This window comes from Schistocerca serialis, chromosome 8 (assembly GCF_023864345.2).
Source record: "Schistocerca serialis cubense isolate TAMUIC-IGC-003099 chromosome 8, iqSchSeri2.2, whole genome shotgun sequence".
Taxonomy (NCBI): Eukaryota; Metazoa; Arthropoda; class Insecta; order Orthoptera; family Acrididae; genus Schistocerca; species Schistocerca serialis.
The window spans coordinates 561,655,408-561,675,121 of record NC_064645.1 but is presented as its reverse complement, the minus strand read 5'-3'; the positions used below and the strand labels follow the sequence as shown (position 1 = coordinate 561,675,121).

Here is a 19,714-nt window from a genome sequence, read left to right as displayed (position 1 = left end):
TGATTGAAATTTCATGAGAAGATCCCATCGCAAAGAAAAACGCCTTTGTTTTAGTGATGGCCACTACAATTCACGTATCATGTCTGTGACACTATCTCCCTTATTTCGCGATAATACAAAACGAGCTGCTCTTCTTTGTACTTTTTCGATGTCATCCGTCAGTCCCACCTGATGCGGATCCCACACCGCACAGCAATAGGGCGGACAATCGTGGGTAAACAGTCTCTTTAGTAGACCTGTTGCACCTTCTACGTGTTCTGCCAATGAATCGCAGTCTTTGGATTGCTCTACCCACAATATTATCTATGTTATCGTTCCAATTTAGGTTATTTGTAATTATAATCCCTAAGTATTTAGTTGAATTTACAGCCTTCATATTTGTGTGACTTGAAATTTAGCTGATTTCTTTTAGTACTCTTGTGAATAACGTCACACTTTTCCTTATTCAGGGTCAATTGCCACTTTTCGCACCATACAGATATCTTATCTAAATCATTTTGCAAGACGTTTTGATCATCTGATGAGTTTACAAGACGGTAAATGACAGCATCATTTGCAAACAATCTAATACAGCTACTCAGAATGTCTCCTATGTCATTAATACAGATCAGGAACAATAGAGGGCCTATAACACTTCCTTTGGGAACGCCGGATATTACTTCTGTTTTACTCGATGATTTTCCGTCTGTTACTACTAACTGTGACCTTTCCGACAGGAAATCGCGAATCCAGTCACACAAGTGAGGCGATACTCCGTAGGCACGCAGTTTGGTTAGAAGACGCTTGTGAGGAGCGGTGTCGAAAGCCTTCCGGAAAGCTAAAAATATGGAATCAATTTGACATCCCCTGTCGATAGCACTTTTAACTTCATGAGTATAAAGAGCTGTCGTTTTCTTCGAGCAGCCGGGCTAAGTAATTGCCGTCCCATGGCGTTAAAACTACAACAGAAACGGCTGCGTTTAGGATGGTGCTACGATAGGGAACCGCGGACTGCTGGTGAATGAGATCGGATTGCGTTCAGCAGTTCTGCACTAAACCGACTGAACATCGTCGGCAGGTACGGCGGCGACCTGGGGAGCGGCTCCATTCTTCCACTGCTCTGGGGAAGCAAAGCGGTATCACTGCTAGCGTCATGGTGTGAGGAGCCGTCGGGTATGACTTTGGATCACACATGGTAGTGATCGAGGGAACTTTATGTCCCGGACGTTCTTCACGGTGCGAGTATTACAGAGTCGCATCGCTCGTGACCTCTAGTACTCGAGCTACACGAGTTGCTCGCTGCCACGCCCCGAAAAACTGCCGACGAGTACTTGAGCGGGCTTGATGTCTGCATATATCACGTTGTCTGTATAAAACCAATCCAGGTTACCTCCAGCTTTCGGTTTGCTTGTTTCGGGCGGAGATGTCAAAAAACTGACGCGACTGTAGCTGCGTCAGAGGAAACAGCTCAGTCAATGACAGTGGGTAAGGTACCGTGTAACTGCACTCTTCTCGCTGACAGTGAGTCAGACTAGGATGCGAAGTGGGCGCGTGGCAGCAGCTGGCGGGACGCGGAAGCGGAAGGAAGCTCGCCACCATCTTATCACCGCCGACAGCAGCGGCGACGTCTGCCCACGCAGCAGCCTCTGGGGAGACACTGTTGTCAGTAGACAAGCAGTGACAGCAGAGTGTGTCGGCTACGAGAGCTCAGTGACTTCCAACATGGGCTGGTCACTGGATGTTTCCTAGGTAACAAATGCATGAGAGACGTTTCTGAGACGCCCTGCTAAACCCGCAGGACAGGACAGGTAGTTTAAATTGAGAAAAGGGGCTAAAATAAGCGGCTCTCAGTTACACTCGAACATATAACTTTATTTATTTGACCAAACTTTACATGGCCAACGGCCTTCCCGCAGTGGTGATACCGGTTCCCGTCAGATCACCGACGTTAAGCGCTGTCGGGCTTGGCTAGCACTTCGATGGGTGACCATTCGGTCTGTCGAGCGCTGTTGGCTAGCGGGGTGCAGTTAGCCCTTGTTAGGCAAACTGAGGAGCTACTTGGCTGAAAATTAGCGCCTCCGGTCTCGTAAACTGACATACGGCGGGGAGAACGGTGTGCTGAGTACATGCCCCTCCATATCCGCATCCAGTGACGCCTGTGGGCTGAGGATGATACGGCGGCCGGTCGGTACCGTTGGGCCTACCAAGGCCTGTTCGGACGGATTTAAGTTTAGTTCAAAGATTACAAGAGCCAAGAAATTTAAAAAAAACCACAGCATTAATTTTTGAAACTTAATTACCGGCTGAATGCGCCATACAATCTCATGCCTTAAGGGCAAGACCACTTTAATTTAAAATTGGCTGAAAGCCAATAACTTAAGACTCAAGACCCAAATAATCTCACATCCTAAGAGAAAAACAGCTTTAATTAAATAAAAAAATCGGCTGAAGGCCCATCACTTAAGACTCAAACCAAAATAAAATTTTTAAAAGGCAAAAGGCCTTACCTTAAACAGTTCTTTAATTAGACTGAAGGCCCAAACAATCTTACGCCTTAAGGGAAAAACAACCCTAATTTAAAAATCGGCTAGAAGCCATACAAACAACAAGAACAAATAAGAAAAGGCAGTACACCCAACGGCGCTCAGAAGTTTCCGAGGGTCGACCTGGAATTTAAACACTAATGCTCGCTTAGGTGACACAGACAGTCGGCCCAAACATTCTCGATCCGACGACAACCCAACCAACAGTCAACGGACCTACCGACAAGATAACTTCCGCTCCACCCGACCAGCACACAACAGGGACTTCAGTGGAACAACGTAGAAAATATTGGCGCCCACAACCAATTAATTATACATTGATCTGTCTAACTACACACCGTGCTGGACAGCGACAACACGATGAGAAAAACACACTGCCTGAATTTGTGTCAACGGCCAGGGCAGGTAACCGGAACGTTAACGGCCACGAGGCAGAAGATTCCGCTGGTGCACTTCAATTCAAAATAACCAAGTACAGTTGAACTCCACCGGAGGGTGGGTAAAATTTGCCACCTTGAAAACACACGTTGTTGCTCGCGGGAATGACCCAACAGCCGACAACGAAATCCAAACGACACAATGTGAACAGTCGTGACTTGCTGGTAGATTAAGTCAAAACTCAACTTTCGTGTCCAGGATCGGTGAGCCACAGACCTCGTAGCAATAGGAACAGCACCCCACACTCGGACCGCGCGTGGAAGCCGCCAGCTGCCTCGGCCAAACTATACGCCGTGTAGACTTCCTAGCTGCTCCACGCCAACTGACCAACTCACTCCCACATCGCACAGCCGGAACTGTAAGCGCCAGGCCAAATATAGTACAAGGTGCGAATATCGATACACATCGTTGCTGCCTCTCGCGGAGAGAGAGGATAACAGCATGATCGCGATAACCGCGGGAGACTAAACACAGAATAGCAACCAAGGTTTAATCCAACGCATAACATGAGCCAGCCACGGCTCATTTTCAACCCTTCTACGACTGTATTAGATGTGGATGTGAAGTGGAAACGGCATTGTGGAAGGTGGTTGTAAAAAGTCACGTGAAAACAGCGGAGGGAATCCCAACGTCTTGCCAGCAATACACCGAGCACAGTGAGTCAGCGTAAGTTACAAATAACGGGGTACAATGACCGAGCAGCCCTCCAATAAGGTACACATTTCGGCAGTTAATGCAAAGCGACGCTTGAGGTGGTAAAAAGAACGACGCCACCGGACAGTGGACGACACGAAACGAGTGATCTGATGTGATGAATCACGCTGTACCCTGCGGCAATCCGATGGAAGAGTTTGGGTTTGGCGAAAGCCTGGAGAACGTTACCTGCCATCGCGTTAGGTGATAACAGTTAACGATGGAGGAGGCTGTACTAAGGCATGGGGGTTTAGGGTTTGGTCCCCTTATTGCGCATTAAAAAACGCAAGATGAGGAAGGATATGAACACATTTTACAACACTGTACCCTGCATACTGTAGAGGAACAGTTTGGAGACGATGACTGTACCAGCATGACAATGCACCCTGTCATGATGTAGCATCTATGAGGCAATAGTTTGTTGACGATAACATTCCTCAAATGGATTTGCCTGAGCCTTGTCTTGGCACCTTTCCGCAAACATTCTTCCACAGTCCACTCCTACATCGATATACGGGGTTTTCAAAAAGTCTCTCCGCAGTGCCGTATGATTGTTCGCCTTCCTGGGTTACTTCCCTTCAAGTGGACTCTCCCAACATTGCACTGTTCCGTTTATCTCAGCTAGCGTCAGGAGTATCGTTGGTTTGTGTCGTTAAGTGTTGACGTGAACGTTTAAGTTTAGTTCCTTTGTTCGTTTGTTTCATTTTTGTCACTGTTAAAATGCTAACCATAGAAGAACGTGTGTTTTTAGTCGAACAAGTGTTCAAAGCTGGCGATAAATACACAGTTTCAGTTCGTCAAACATTTAATTCACTTTTCCCGGAGACAACACTACCACATCGCGATACTGTGCAAGATTTGATTAACAAATTTCGAAGTACGGGTTCAGTGACAGATGCACCGAGAAGTGGTCGTCCTAGCGTTTTGTCTGAGTATAAACTACTCGATATTTCCGATAAAATGTCCATGAGTCCGAACAAGTCAGTAAGAATGTGTTGGAATGGCCCACACAGCTGTAAGGAAAAAATTGGAACTTTTCCCATACAAAGTGACAGTCGTGCAAAAACTGAAAAATACTGATCATGGCAAGAGACTGCATTATTGTCAATGGTTCAAAAATTTCGTTCAGCAAAATGGAAGGGATATTCTTAATTAAAAGTTTTTCACTGATGAGGCGTGGTTTCATTTATCCGGGTACATGAAATCGAAAAATTCTTATATGTGGAGTACAGCAAATCCACTATGTATTCATGAGGAAATACTTCATTCTGTGAAAGTAGGAGTTTGGATTACAATTTCTAGACGTCGGATTGTGGAGTCCATATTTTTCAACGAAACAATAAACGCACAACGATACTGCAGTGATATTCTGCACCCATTCATAGGAGAACTTGTATTAAGTGAAATACTGAACGGTTATTTTCAACAAGATGGTGCAACCGCGCATACAGCTCGCGTTTCAATGTCACTGCTTGCTGATATTTTTGGTGATCGCATAATTTCTCAGGGGGGCTTTGGGCTCCACGATCGCCTGACCTAACACCACCTGAATTTTTCTTCTGGGGTGCAGCGAAAGCAACTGTCTATAAAAACCGTGCAAAATCCATCGATGCGTTGAAAACTGCAATATCCACTTTCACTGTTTGTGTTTGGAAACATGATTAGACAAATTGAATTGTGTATTCATAATCAGAGGGGACACTTTCAACATTTAATGTGAAAATTTGTAAATAAAAATGTATATTCAATAAATTAATAACTTGTATTTCACTGAGTTTCATTTCGGTATATTCACTGCGCCATACGGCACGCGCGGCTAACAATCATACGGCACTGCGGAGAGACTTTTTGAACACCCCGTATGACTGCACTGTATAAATTTAGGAAATGACCACCACTGACAGTGTTCTATGACTGAATTTCTTACTGCAAATGATGAGACGGCCAACACCATCCACTAAAGGATGAAGAAAGTGTACTTAGATACCACGGGTGACGTTAGCACCGTTAAACGACGAGTTCGTCATTGTAGAGACGCTAGAGTTAACACAGTTGACTGGTTCAAAGCGGAGTGGTCGGTAAGCGACCGCAATGGTTTCACACAACATCCAGCGCCTCGACCAAATCATCCGCGACGACTGCAGAGGTAACAACAGATGAATTGCATCGCAAGGTAACCATCGGTGAAGGTAGTGTGATGACCACTATTGGAAAACTGGGCTACATCAAGATTTGAGGACGCCTGGTGCCGAAAATGTTGAACGATCAGAATAAAGAAGCAGGCAAAACAATCCAAATCAGACGTCCATCTATTCGGCCCACGCAGAGAAGTTCTTGGCGGACGTTCATTTGAAGATGCGGAGACCTTGAAAATGTCTCTACGATAGTGGTTCAGGAAGCAGTGCCACGATTTTTATCGGACAGGTATACATGCTCTTGTTTCAATATGGCAAAAAGCAACTCTGGTCAAACATGGTAATTCTGAGACAAATTAATCGTGAATGTTGTATAGGTTACCACAACAATATATCACTTACTTTGCTTGTAAAATAAAAAAGTAGGAGACATTAAGTTATGACTGACTCATTTATCATCAAAAATCTGTAAGATAATAATAATACATCAGCCACGCACACTACGAAAAATAATGTAAAAGTCACTTTTGTAAAACCCTTGACCCGTGCTCCGGCTCGTGTCTGTGCCGTTGACAGGTTGGCGTCGTGTATTCGGATTGTGACCACTCGTTTCCTTACAGCGTTCACTGGCTCTACTGCGTTTGCTCGCTTTGCATGCCCGTGAGTGGCAGTAGCGGTGTTTATCATTAGCGAGCACTATGGTACTATCTTTGGAGCCACCTCTGGCATTTGCGGGTCGTCGTGGCTCCGATTTCAGTTAAAACGAAGCAGGAGTGAGGTCCGGCAGCGCCAACACGCCGTGCGAGCTGGCGATATATGTACTGCTCGATGGAAGTATTTGGCCGCGAAGGAGCACGACCGCGTTGAGGTCCGGATTCAGCGAGTTTAAGTTGAATGGATCGTTATATTCGAGTAGTGCAACTTTCACTTGTGTGTGTGTGTGTGTGTGTGTGTGTGTGTGTGTGTGTGTGTGTGTCCGTCCGTCGAAGTGCCGACGTTTCCCTTGCCTGACTTGATTGGCAACGACCGATGATTGGTCGTTCGGTCGGTCGTCTCAGCGGACGATGTGTATCTGGTCTTTCGACCGTTTCTGTGCTCTTACGTTCATGTCTATGTGCAATTCGTCTTGTTGCTGTATAGTGACTGTTTTAGCACTGTTTTAGATCTTTGTGGAATTGTCTTTTGCGGTTCCATGTGCATCTAGTCAGATTTTAAATAGACAGTTTGGTCTTAACCCTGTCTGCGTACTAGGATTTGGTGGAGGCAACTTGCGTAATTAAATGCTTGTCATTTGACGATGTTAACTGTTATTCTATCGTGGTATTGGTTTTCGGATCTTAGTGGGAAAAAATGGCTCTGAGAACTATGGGACTTAACTGCTGAGGTCATCAGTCCCCTAGAACTTAGAACTACTTAAACCTAACTAACCTAAGGACATCACACACAACCATGCCCGAGGCAGGATTCGAACCTGCGACCGTAGCAGTCGCGCGGTTGCAGACTGTAGCGCCTAGAACCGCTCGGCCACCCCTATCTTAGTGGACTTTGCGAGTGTGCTGGTCGCCGTTTAAGCTGTCCCTAGTTTGAGTTGCCATCTTGTTAAGTGAGCTTAAGTCTTGGCTCAGCGACTTTTCCAGGTCAATCCTTGGAGCACTGTCTGTGGATCACTCCCTTCTTTATTTGGTCTGATTGTGTCAACTGTTTAAAAATAATATTTGTTTGAATTATTCCTATTGCTTGTGGCCTTCAGCCGACAAATAATTTGAATTCTTTCTTAATAAGGCCTTCAGCCGTCAGTGTAGCTTTTTTTTTTTTTTAGAATGACTGGTTTTAGGAAATTATTTCCTTAAATAAAGTGTATGTGTTTACTATGTAACCAACGGTAACTGATTAGGCCCCGTTGACACCTGCTTTCCCTACGTCCCACGTTTCACCTGTCACTTTCCCCCATTGCGATGCAGAAGATTCACGTCTGACTCAAAGGTCCTACAACGTCCCTACGCAATGGTGCAAAAGCGTGGCGTCCTGCAGCGTAGCCCTTGGGCTCGGCAAAGGTTCAGACAGACAGGTATCGACCAACGCGAAAAAAAGGGCCAAAGTGAGGTGTAACGTGGGTAAATGTGGTCACAGTGGCACCAAATTTCACCACAATTTTGCGCAACGCCACCGTGGGCGTGTCACATGATGAGAAGGTCGTCACAAAGCCACTTACCCACACCTCACCTATTTTCTTGCCGTCCCTGCGATGCAAGTCAGAACCGCGACGTCCAGTGTTCTTTTATAAGTGGCTCAGGAAAATTTTTCAGACGCACCGCCACTAAGAATTGGCTCGTGGAGGATTCAGGATGTGGCATAAAGTGCGTCAATGAAAGCTCCCCTCTCCCCGTGGGGCATTGTTTACATATATTTCGCCATCGGTAACGACCGTTTACAGTGCGGTGTGAAACAGAACGGCGTTCTTGACTGCCTTTTCTACTGCTGACACTCTTCGGACGATTCACCCCCTCTCTAAAGATAATTTGGAGCTGCAATGCCATTCAGGTCTTTGGAGTACAGTGCTCTGTTTATAGGATGGAATCACTAGGGGCCGTTCAAAACCATTTGACGAAATTGGGACGTGTTCCAAAACAGCGAAGGCCCTTTATGCTTTTTCAGCCCTCCTGTTTGGTGCCATCCTGTGCCGTTATCACGGGGGGAAGGGAGGGTTGCGATACAGACACGTGCGCAAATAAAATGGCAGATGGTTCCTGTGAGACCCTATACGGCAACAACCTCGGTGTCGCCCACGCTGCTGCGTCACCACCGCTGCTATGTTGAGCGCTTCAAAAATTTGCCTATACAGAGCCAATCATTAACGAATTCCTGGCCGCCTGCGGGCAGGCAACCGCTTCTACAAGACTCAAGATTCTGCACGCCTGCAAGCAGGTGCTAAAGTAGTGCCACTTAGATGAAGTGTCTTTCGTGGATTTTAATCAGCGTGATTCGTAGATAATCGCATTTGCTTACTTTCAAGGGAATTTACTGTGCTACGCTTTTCAGCAAAAATAAATACAAAGCTTACGCTTGTTCACTCCATTCCCACCTTTCCAGTTGGATCTTTGAGCGCTTCGGCAATTTTCTGCCAATAATATTCCTTTTCCTCTGGAATGTGCTGTGGATCTAAAGAACCCTAGGAACACCTATGATATCTATATACTTCTATCAGCAACAGTACGTTTTCTTTAGACCACTCCCTCGCTTACGCATCTCAACAACAACAACAAAAATAAAATAAAACTTAAAAAATAGACAAGATAGCGAACGAAAACTTTTAGTATTGCTAGAAGCGAAACAGAGAGGGTGCGAACTCCCTTTGATATTTCCCTGAGACTGACAACCAGCAGAATACAAGCGAACAATATTGAATGCGAAACGACCACGACAGACTGCAGTTCGCTTGCGCGCGCCTACCGTTTACACCGTAGAGAATTCGCGTTCGCTGCTGCTCGTTCACTTGTTTTCGGTTCGGTGTGAACCAGGCTACATCGTAGCTAGCTGACGTTGTGTACTAATCAGAGTGCAGGTGACAGATGAGAGCAGACAACTCACAAACACCTTGTCCCTTAACTGCTGTGCACTTAGTGACAGAAGCAGCAGCGGTGAAACTGCACGAATGGGGGTTCACAACATGGAATAAGCACTGAAGGCTACCAAATCGTTTACCTCAAATGTACTCAATAATTCTGCTGAAAAAAACTCAAACATAACATGCTCCCTAGAATGAATGGTTTTTACAGTTGCACATGTGAACTTTGGAATACTGTTAGTGCCACACCTGACATTAAGTGGTGCGCAACATAGGGCTGTTCTCCTAACGATTTGTGCCATACTTAAGGACCATGTTAAATGTATGTGAACGAGAAGGTTGGTTTGAACTGTATATTGCTGTAACTAGGCACGGTTGTGTTGTATCAGGAGTGGTCTGCCCTTACCTTTATCAGATCTGTGATATAGGACGTATTTTACAGCCCTGACTCCAAACCACGGAGGGGTGTGGCATTTCTCACATTGGCCAATGACTACTAGTGGAGGTAGAAGTGATATGTGTCGGAAAAAACCCTACCTCCTGTAAATCCCAGACGTTTGGATTTGTGGTCTGGTACAAATAACATTGCGCAATAAGGACACTGTCTTACAGTATGTTCATACAATATTAAAACCTTTCACTGAGCTCTTCTCCTCTGTAGTTTTACTAGCGTACTGTGAGGGTACGGGATTTTCCAGATATTTTGTAGCCAACGTTCAGAAATAAAAAATTTCGTTGAGTGAGAGTGAAATTTCGTAATGATTTTAAATACAAATGAACAAGCTGTATTTGAATTATACGCACTTTTGTAATCCAGAATAATCGCTCAGAATATAAAGTTTTTAATTATTATGCAAGAAGATTTATTTGTGTATTTTATTATTTACATGAGGTATTCCGCCTGGTCTCCTTGCTGGCCTAACAGAGTTGAGATGTACTTGGGGTCTTGACGGGCAAAGTAGTCAAAGTTGGCAGAGTGTCTTCTGCGCCAGTCACACTGTCGAGGAATACCAATGGTTCAAATGGCTCTGAGCACTATGGGACCTAACATCTGAGGTCATCAGTCCCCTAGAACTTAGAACTACTTAAACCTAACTGACCTAAGGACATCACACACATACATGCCCGTGGCAGGATTCGAACCTGCGACCGTAGCGGTCGCGCGGTTCCAGACTGAATCGCCTAGAACCGCTCGACCACTACGGCCGGCCACACATCGCTCACGGACTGGGCCTCAGCTCTGGCCCGAGTGCTGTCTACGGGGCAGTACGGGATGGTGGACGTGTAATCAGCATGCCGCCAGTCACTCCAGCCGTTGAATCGTGATTATGCTGGTGCTTATTTAGACAAGCAGCTCTTCACTTGGCCTCACAAGGGCTGAGTAGGCCCCGTTTCAGATCTACCGACTTCAGAAAAATCCGATGAGGCACCGGGAATCAAACCCGGGTCCTTACGCACCAAAGGCTCCGACGCTATATTTCCGCTACGAAGACGGTACTTCAGATTGAACATTGAGGGAATAAAGGAACAGTTCCAATGTTGATGATTTAAGTTATTACAAGGAATACTGTAGAATGTTATGGAGATTAATCCAGACACATAAGAAAATACACCATGAGAAGAAGATAGCACCAGGCAACAAAATAAATCAATATGGGGTACAGTGAAAGAAGAGGATAGTAAAATTGGAAAGTAAGTGCAGCAGATAGCTTTAAGAGTAGATGATCCGTTAGTGACCAGCATTTCACAACTTTTAGTGATAGTCTGGGATTGTCACGACTAGCAGACAATGCCCTAGGATACAAGTAATTGTTTTGTCCATGATCAGAGACTAGGCCTGCTGTTGTTCCGCAACTGTGTAATCAATTAATGATAGAGAAGTCCAGTTTCTTGGGCGCCGTTTTATTAATAATTTCAGTTACACGAATATGCAATCACTTCATCAACAGAAATAACATCCATCCCAAACACAGAGAATTCTACTGGATATTATTAAATTTCAACAAGATTATTAAAAATGTTGTAGTGAATTCGGTAAATTGTAAGAAATTCCTAAAAGATATCTTTTATCACTGGAACATTTCCTGATTGGCTCAAGTATGTTGAAATTTAACCCCTATTAAAGAACGAGGATAAAGACATACCATCAAACTACAGACCCATTTCAATTTTGCCTGCATTCTCGGAAATTTTAAAAAGGTAATGTACAGATAGCTTCTTAACCATCGTCGGCCGCGGTGGCCGAGCGGTTCTAGGCGCTCAGTCCGGAACCGCGCGACTGCTACGGTCGCAGGTTCGAATCCTGCCTCGGGCATGGATGTGTGTGATGTCCTTAGGTTAGTTAGGTTTAAGTAGTTCTAAGTTCTAAGGGAGTGATGACCACAGATGTTAAGTCCCATATTCCTCAGAGCCATCTGAACCATTTTTTTCTTAACCACCTGACCACGAGTAGTAAACTATTCGGGACATAGTTTGAATTTCTGAAAGGTTCCGATATTGACAAGGCGGTGGTCTCGCGGTTCTAGGCGCGCAGTCCGGAACCGTGCGACTGCTACGGTCGCAGGTTCGAATCCTGCCTTGGGCATGGATGTGTGTGATGTCCTTAGGTTAGTTAGGTTTAAGTAGTTCTAAGTTCTAGGGGACTGATGACCACAGCAGTTGAGTCCCATAGTGCTCAGAGCCATTTTTTTATTTACACACCATGTTTAATTTAGAGCGCCGATTGCTTTCTAATGTCGAAAACGGATATAAGGGCGTCATAAAGCGATGAGATAGTTAACTATCTGAGGCATTCCGAGCAACAATGGTGACAATACAGCTGTATAGCAAAATCATTCTTATATTAAAGGAATGACGATCTGCGGTCATAAAATGCCATGGGGAGTACAATTCTTTCCTTTCTCGCTGTGGTGGCTACATTTTTTTTTTTTTTTTTTTTTTGCGTACATGGGAGAGTGGTACCATTAATTACTGATGGAAAAAAACTTCACGGGCAAAAACACGCCACGGAAACTAAAGTTTGATGAGAACTGGTCTTTATTAAACCGGGCTGCTAATGAAGAAGTCACCATCAACCTACATCCAACTCTCGCTAGCTTTTCTCGAGATCGCCATATAAAAAATCCCACCAGCACCCACGTTCTTGCTCTCACTGTAACAACAAATCTAGCTTATGCCCTCGCCTTTACACACACACACACACACACACACACACACACGCACACACACACACGCACACACACACACACACACACACACACACACACAGCACTGACTACGTGTGACGCGAGAGAGCGCGAGTTCATACTGAGGCCATCTTGTGACAACGAAACCCTAGTCGCTCAAATTTGGACGGGTGTTGTAAGTGCAATATTGCAACATCCGAAGTCGCGGCACTCGCGGAAACTACGGGCAGCGAGTGACGGCGAGGCGCAGCGATGGCGGCAGTCTACCTGCCTCTAGCTCTTTCTCCTGCGGTAACCGGCGTGGGACGCAGCGAGCACATCCTGTTCCGACCTTGCCGCGGCTCTCTCTGAAGCTTCTAAATTCATGAACTCCTCTGCTTTTCATTTTCTAGTTATGTAAGTCATGGCAGTCCTCGGCCCGCAATAGAAGCATCACCATATTAAAAATTTTTAACGATACAACCACGTAGTGGCTGTCCACCCTACAGTTTTCGATGAGCATCTGTTACACTGAGATGACGAAAGTCATAGGATATTCGATATGCACATACGCAGATGGCGGTAATATTGCTTACGCAAGGTATAAAAGGGCACTGCATTGGCAGAGTTGTCATTTGTATTCAAGTGATTCATGTTAAAAATGTGTCCGACGTAACGATGGCCGCACGACGGACGTTAACAGACTTTGAAAGTGGAATGGCAGTTGGAGGTATAACGATGGAATGTTCCATTTCGGAAATCGTTAGGGAATGCAACAGTCCGAGATCCACCGAGTCAAGAGTGTGCCTAACAAGGGAACCTCCCCATCGCACCCCCCTCAGATTTAGTTATAAATTGACGCAGTGGATAGGCCTTGAAAAACTGAACACAGATCAATCGAGAAAACAGGAAGAAGATGTGTGGAACTATGAAAAAATAAGCAAAATATACTAACTGAGTAGTCCATGTGCAAGATAGGCAACATGAAGCATAATGTGATCTGAGGAGCGCCGTGGTCCTGTGGTTAGAGTGAGCAGCTGCGGAACGAGAGGTCCTCGGTTCGAGTCCTCCCTCGAGTGAAAATTTTACTTTTTTTTTTATTCTCGCAAAGTTACGATCTGTCCGTTCATTCATTTACGTCTCTGTTCACTGTAATAAGTTTAGCGTCTGTGTTTTTGCGACCGCACCGCAAAACCGTGCGATTAGTAGACGAAAGGACGTGCCTCTCCAATGGGAACCGAAAACATCTGATCGCAAGGTCATAGCTCAACCGATTCCTCCACAGGAAAACACGTCTGATATATTCTATACGACACTGGTGACGGCATGTGCGTCACATGACAGGAATATGTTGTCGACCCACCTAACTTGCACACTTGGCGAATGGGTAAAAAGATTCTTCTACCTTGCCCGGTTTAGGTTTTCTTGTGGATGTGATAATCACTCCCAAAAAAGTGATGAAAACATACGAGTTTGTCACATAAACTGCAACAAATGAATGCAACAGTTTCGCAGTCGCATAGTTTTCCCTGTGTTCTGTCAAAACATATGTTTTTTACGTTTTCAAATGTTTCCGTGTGTAGACCGTCTAATCCTGCATATGTCCAAGCAAATCTAAACATGTCCTGGAATTTTGGAGAGCGAAGTTGATTATGTGTGAGTGCCTGAACTTTAGTAATTGTATGAAAATAAAAAATTAAACTCTTCACTCGAGAGAAGTTTTGAACCAAAGACCTCTCGTTCCGCAGTTGCTCACGCTAACCACGGGACCATGGCGCTCGCAAGCTGACACTCTCCTAGATGATGCCAACCTTGCGCATGGCCTACTCAGTTTGTATCTTTTGCTTATTTTTTTCATAGTTCCACACATCTTCTTCCCGTTTTCTCGATTGATCTGTGTTCAGTTTTTCAAGGCCTATCCCTGTGCCAACTTGTAACTAAATCTGAGGGGGGTGCGATGGGGAGGTTCCCTTGTAAAAGCCAAATTTTTCATCAGTTAACGGCATTTGCATAGAGCTGTCAGTTCTGACAGACAAGCAACACGACGTGAAATTACCGCAGAAATCAATGTGGGACGTACGACGAACGTATCCGTTAGGACAGTTCAGCGACATGTGGCGTCAGTGGGCTACGGCAACAGACGACCGACGCGAATGCCTTTGTCTAACAGCACGGCATCGCTTCTCCTGGGCTCATGACCATATCGGTTCGACGCTAGACGACTGGAAAACAGTGGCCTGGTTGGATGAGTCCAGATTTCAGTTGATAAGAGTTGACAGTAGGGTTCGAAAATGCTGCAGACCCCACGAAGCCATGGGTTCCTGTTGTCAACAAGGCACTGTGCAAGGTGGCGGTGACTCCATAATGGTGTGGGCTGTGTTTACATGGAACGAATTGGGTCCTCTGGACCAACTAAACAGATCACTGCCTGGAAATGGTCATATTCGGCTACATGGAAACCATTTACAGCCACCTATGGACTTAATGTTCCCTAACAACGCCGGAATTTTTATGGATGACAATGCGTCCTGCCGCCGGGCCACAATTGTTTGCGATTGGTTTGAAAAACGTTCTGGACAATTCGAGCGAAGGATTGAGCCATCCAGACCGCCAGAATGGTTCAAATGGCTCTAAGCACTATGGGACTTAACATCTGAGGTTATCAGTCCACTAGACTTAGAAGTACGTAAACCTAACTAACCTAAGGACATCATATACATCCATGCCCGAGGCAGGATTCGAACTTGCGACCGTAGCAGCCGCGTGGTTCCGGACTGAAGCGCCTAGAACCGCTCGGCCACAGCGGCCGGCAGGCCGCCCGGCATGGAACATATTCGAGTGATCAGCCCGTGCACAGAATATTGCACCAGCAACACCTTCGCAATTATGGGCGGCTATAGAGCCGTCATGGCTCACTATCTCACCAGGAAATTCCAACGAGTCGTGGAATCCATGTCACATCGAATTGCTACATTATGCCGGGCAAAAGAAAGTCCGACAAGATATTAGGAGGTATGCCGTGACTTTTGTCACCTTTCTATATATCCCACTATGATGACACTAGAACACACGAGACATAATTGAGTTGCGAATGCCCTTATGCATTCATAATCTACCATCCAGAGCATCTCCCCAGAATCCACGAGTGGAACACGACACGAACAATATTGTGCTCAGCTTCGTCTTCGATGATGTGGTAGCGAGGCGTTGCGTTAGACTGTTCCTATTATGTTCAGTCCCAGTCTAAAGAGCGATCAGTATCGAAGAAACGAATCAAAGTGGCATTAATGTTGATGGAGAATTGAGTTTTTCTTTTCGCTCAGCTGATGACGCAAATGTCACACGAGAACCACTTTGCGTACGAATGCGATGAAAGGAAGAGACAAGCTCAGAAATGATATTATCTGTTACACACGGCAGGAAGAAGAATTTAGTCTTCCTTCTGTGTAGGAACCATCAGGGGTTCCGATTACAACGATCGTGTGAAACCCAGCTTGATCTGTTCGCCAGCGAAGCGCATAAATCAGTAAATATAGGCGCCCAGTTAAATGCTGTGTTCCTTCACTGCCCGAATGTATTCGATTCAGTTCCGCACTGGCGCCTTATGAAAAAATATGAGCGCACTGAATATCAGACCAACTGTGAAATTGGACTGAAGAGTTTCTAGCAAACAAAACACAGTAGGTCATTCTGAACACAGAAAAGTCTTCAGACGTAAAAGTAACTTTGGGCGTGCCCCAGGACCATTCCTTTACAATATGTATAAATCAGCTGGCAGATAGCGTCGGAAGATCCATAAGGCTTTTGACGAATAATGCTGTTGTATACAAAAAAAAAGTCGCGACGGTAGAGAATTCTAGCTAACAGGCCTTCACAGATCGGTGCTTGGTGCAGGAAGTGGTAATTTGACACTCCACAGAAACAAGTGTAACTTATTGAGAGTACACAGACAGAAAGACTTGTTACTGTATGCTTACACAACTGCAGAACAATCACTGGAGGCAGTTCCTTCCATAAAATACCTAGGAGTATATGCACGGAGAGAGATGAAATGGAACGACCACATAACACTAATCGCGAATTAGGGAGATACCAGATACATTTATACGAAGAATCTTCAGGACATTCAGTGTATCAACAAAGGAAGTAGCTTAAAAGCACTCGTTCGATCAATACTGGAATACCGCTCGTCAGTATGGGATCTGTACCAGATAGGACTGGCATATTAAACAGAAAAGATCGGAAGAAGAGTGGCACGTTTCGTCAAAGGTTCATTCAGTAAGCACGAAAGCGTCACATAAATGATCCGTCAACTCCAGTGGTAAACGCTACATTTTTGGAAAACAGCCTACGACCAGCTTAGAGACGGAAATGATGACACTTTCTGCAGGACCTGACCATCATTTTGCAGGACAATGCTCAAGCACGTACAGTGCAAGCTGTTACTGATTTGTTTGACTGATGGGTCTGCTAAGTGCTATACCACCTACTGCATTCCCCTGACTGAAGCCCTCGTGAGTTCAGCTCGATTTCTAAACTGAAGGAAACACTTCACGGTATTCGCTTCAGAACTGCTACAAATTCGTCGGGCAATGGACCGCGCCGCTCGAACTGTCAACACAACTGGCACTGCTAAGAGTATCCTACGACTTCCACATCGCTAGCAACGGGTTATACACAATGCTGGTGACAACTTTGAAGGTCAGTAAAACTTTGAAACACGTATCTATTTTGTGCGATCTGTAAATAAATAGTTGCCATTTTTAAAGTTGCAACCCTCGTATGTAGATTTGACGATGGCGACACGTGCAGTAGGCTACACTCACTCGGGCCGACATTCCCGCTCTATGTACGAGACGCGTCACGCGCTTGTAAACCAATATACCATCACTTGTGACGTGTCCATTTCCATTCCCTGCGACCACCTATAGGGGAAGGTGACGTGAAGTGGCCAGGGCTTTAAGTTGCCGCTGCACACTTTTCGCCCTGAGCGCTGCTGCCTGGCTAGAGGGGGTCAGACTAGTTGTAACATACATCACCACACCTTGGCAGAGGAAGGTTGTTCCGTTATTTTTCTGGTAAGAGACACTCTAATTTACATCTATATGATGTAAGTCAGTTATATTGTTCTTTTCACCTCATTTAGACGTAGAATACAATATCAGTATTTCGAAAAGCTTTTTGACCAACAAAAGATATTTCTTGTTGTTTCTTTCGGTTTCATAGTTTCATCTGTGAACCACTAATGCCGACATGGCGTCCGGTCGGGAGAAGTGCCTTCGCTACTCGTCACGAAAAGTGTTTACCTCAGAAAGATTTATTTACTTCCATATATCACGCATAACACTACAGATAAGATTTCACTTCTACACCCTTTTATGTACAAAGCTGTCATCCGTCATTGTATCCCTTTGCGACGATTTTTTTTAAGTTAATATTATTTAAAACTGTCTCTATTCTGTTATATTTGGTTTAATACAAGAAAATCCGACTGAGAACGACCTGTTGCAGCCGCTTGCTACTGTCTCAGATACTAGGCAGCCAGGGTGTCTGATGTCCGGAAATAACAATCATGGCATCCGGCGGTGATGGCACCAACCACATTACTCCCTTACATAGGAAAAAAGAGGTCACTATGTCAGGCTCCAGAAAAATGCGTATAGTTCCTATACATCATTTTATTTTTCACTTAAAAATGTTTGACGTGGCGCTTTATAATATGCAGATTCAAAATCCGTAAGCGGCAATCTTCTATCAATAACCTTTGTTTGGTGAAAATTCAGTTCCCCTTTGAGTGGCCGGTTTATCGCACCTTCCCCTACCCATTCTGTTAATTACATATCGCTCTGTACCGTTAGCTTTAAATATTTGAGCTACGTGACGGGCTACAGACGTTTAACACTAATCGTGTAATCGGATACTACCGGAACCTTCCTTTAACTCTGTACCGGGCAGTATCTCCCACTGACCTACATTTAATGGACAAAGTCGTTCTCCATTTCGTTACGACATCCAGCGACGATACCTTCCGTTAAGCACGACACGGTTTTAAGGCCAGCGGCAAAAACTTCCAACTGATCGTTTTGTCCAATATGAGTCTTTTCACTTGCAGTATGTAAGAACTGAGGATGATTCCGATAGAAGCAGCAATCATTATAGTACTGATGTACTTATTCCGTTGATACGCAGGTAAATTAAAAAGAGAAGTTGGAATGAAACAGGGCAGTCTCCTGGTCACATAATTTAATCACTCTTACACTTGCTTTAGGATAATGGAGCAACGTTGTATATGTGCAAGACCTATGAAGGCACCGGAGGGTTTCAGATAAATCATAAAATGGTAAGATTGATTTCAAAGACAAAATTAAATAATAAAACATGTCAGAGCCAGATGATGTAACGCGCCATTGTTTAACCGTTATTAGCAGAAGATTAAAACTGGCGAAATTGCATAGGGGTAGGATATTAAGAAGATTGGACCTGGATGTGTTGAAATAACTTGGGACTATTTATAGTTCGAAGAAGACCGCTAGGGCAAACGAATACATCATCAGATGAATAGATAGTTTTGAGAGAAGGAATAGTGAGGGCAGCAGAGGATCACATAGACAAAATGACAAGGGCCAGCAGAAAACCTTGAAAGACACGTGTACTGCCTATATAATGAATCTATCTCATAATGGTAACACATCAGATCTCTTGGTCACCAACAGGCCCGAACTTTTCGCCTCAATTAGCGTAGATCAGGGAATCATTGATTGAAACCCGTTACCAGCATCACTGTATACGATTATTGGTATGTCTAGGAATCCTGCATACTTGGTTCGCTAGACAAACAATCAAAAACAACTCGTATTAATGAGTTTTATTACAACAAGACAAGTACAAATACTTAACTTTGATCTGAGAATTCTTGTAGTCCTTTATACGCGATCATCCACAAGTGCAATTACACAGATGTCTCGCTAGCAAAGGGCGACACACAAAATAATCAGTCTCCTTCAGAATAGACAAACACAAGTAACACTTGTGGTCCTAGAGACCGCTGCTAACAACAGGCTGTCAACTGAACTGCAGTGACTGCTGATCTCTAACTGAGTTACGTGCCTGCGTTGTCTTTACGCCGTAACAGTTATGAACTGAAATGTAAAGAACGGTAGGGAGATATTTTCGCTTAGCAAGCCTGACAAGAAGTAG

General features: G+C 44.7%; 1 protein-coding gene and 1 pseudogene across 5 annotated transcripts in view; one reads left to right on the top strand and one right to left on the bottom strand.

Annotated features, from left to right (window-relative positions):
- LOC126416078 (focal adhesion kinase 1) overlaps positions 1 to 19,714 on the bottom strand; it is a 754,036-nt gene that overhangs the window by 179,478 nt on the left and 554,844 nt on the right. The gene's annotated exons all lie outside the window — the stretch shown is intronic.
- On the top strand, positions 1,877 to 1,994 carry LOC126417428 (5S ribosomal RNA; annotated as a pseudogene).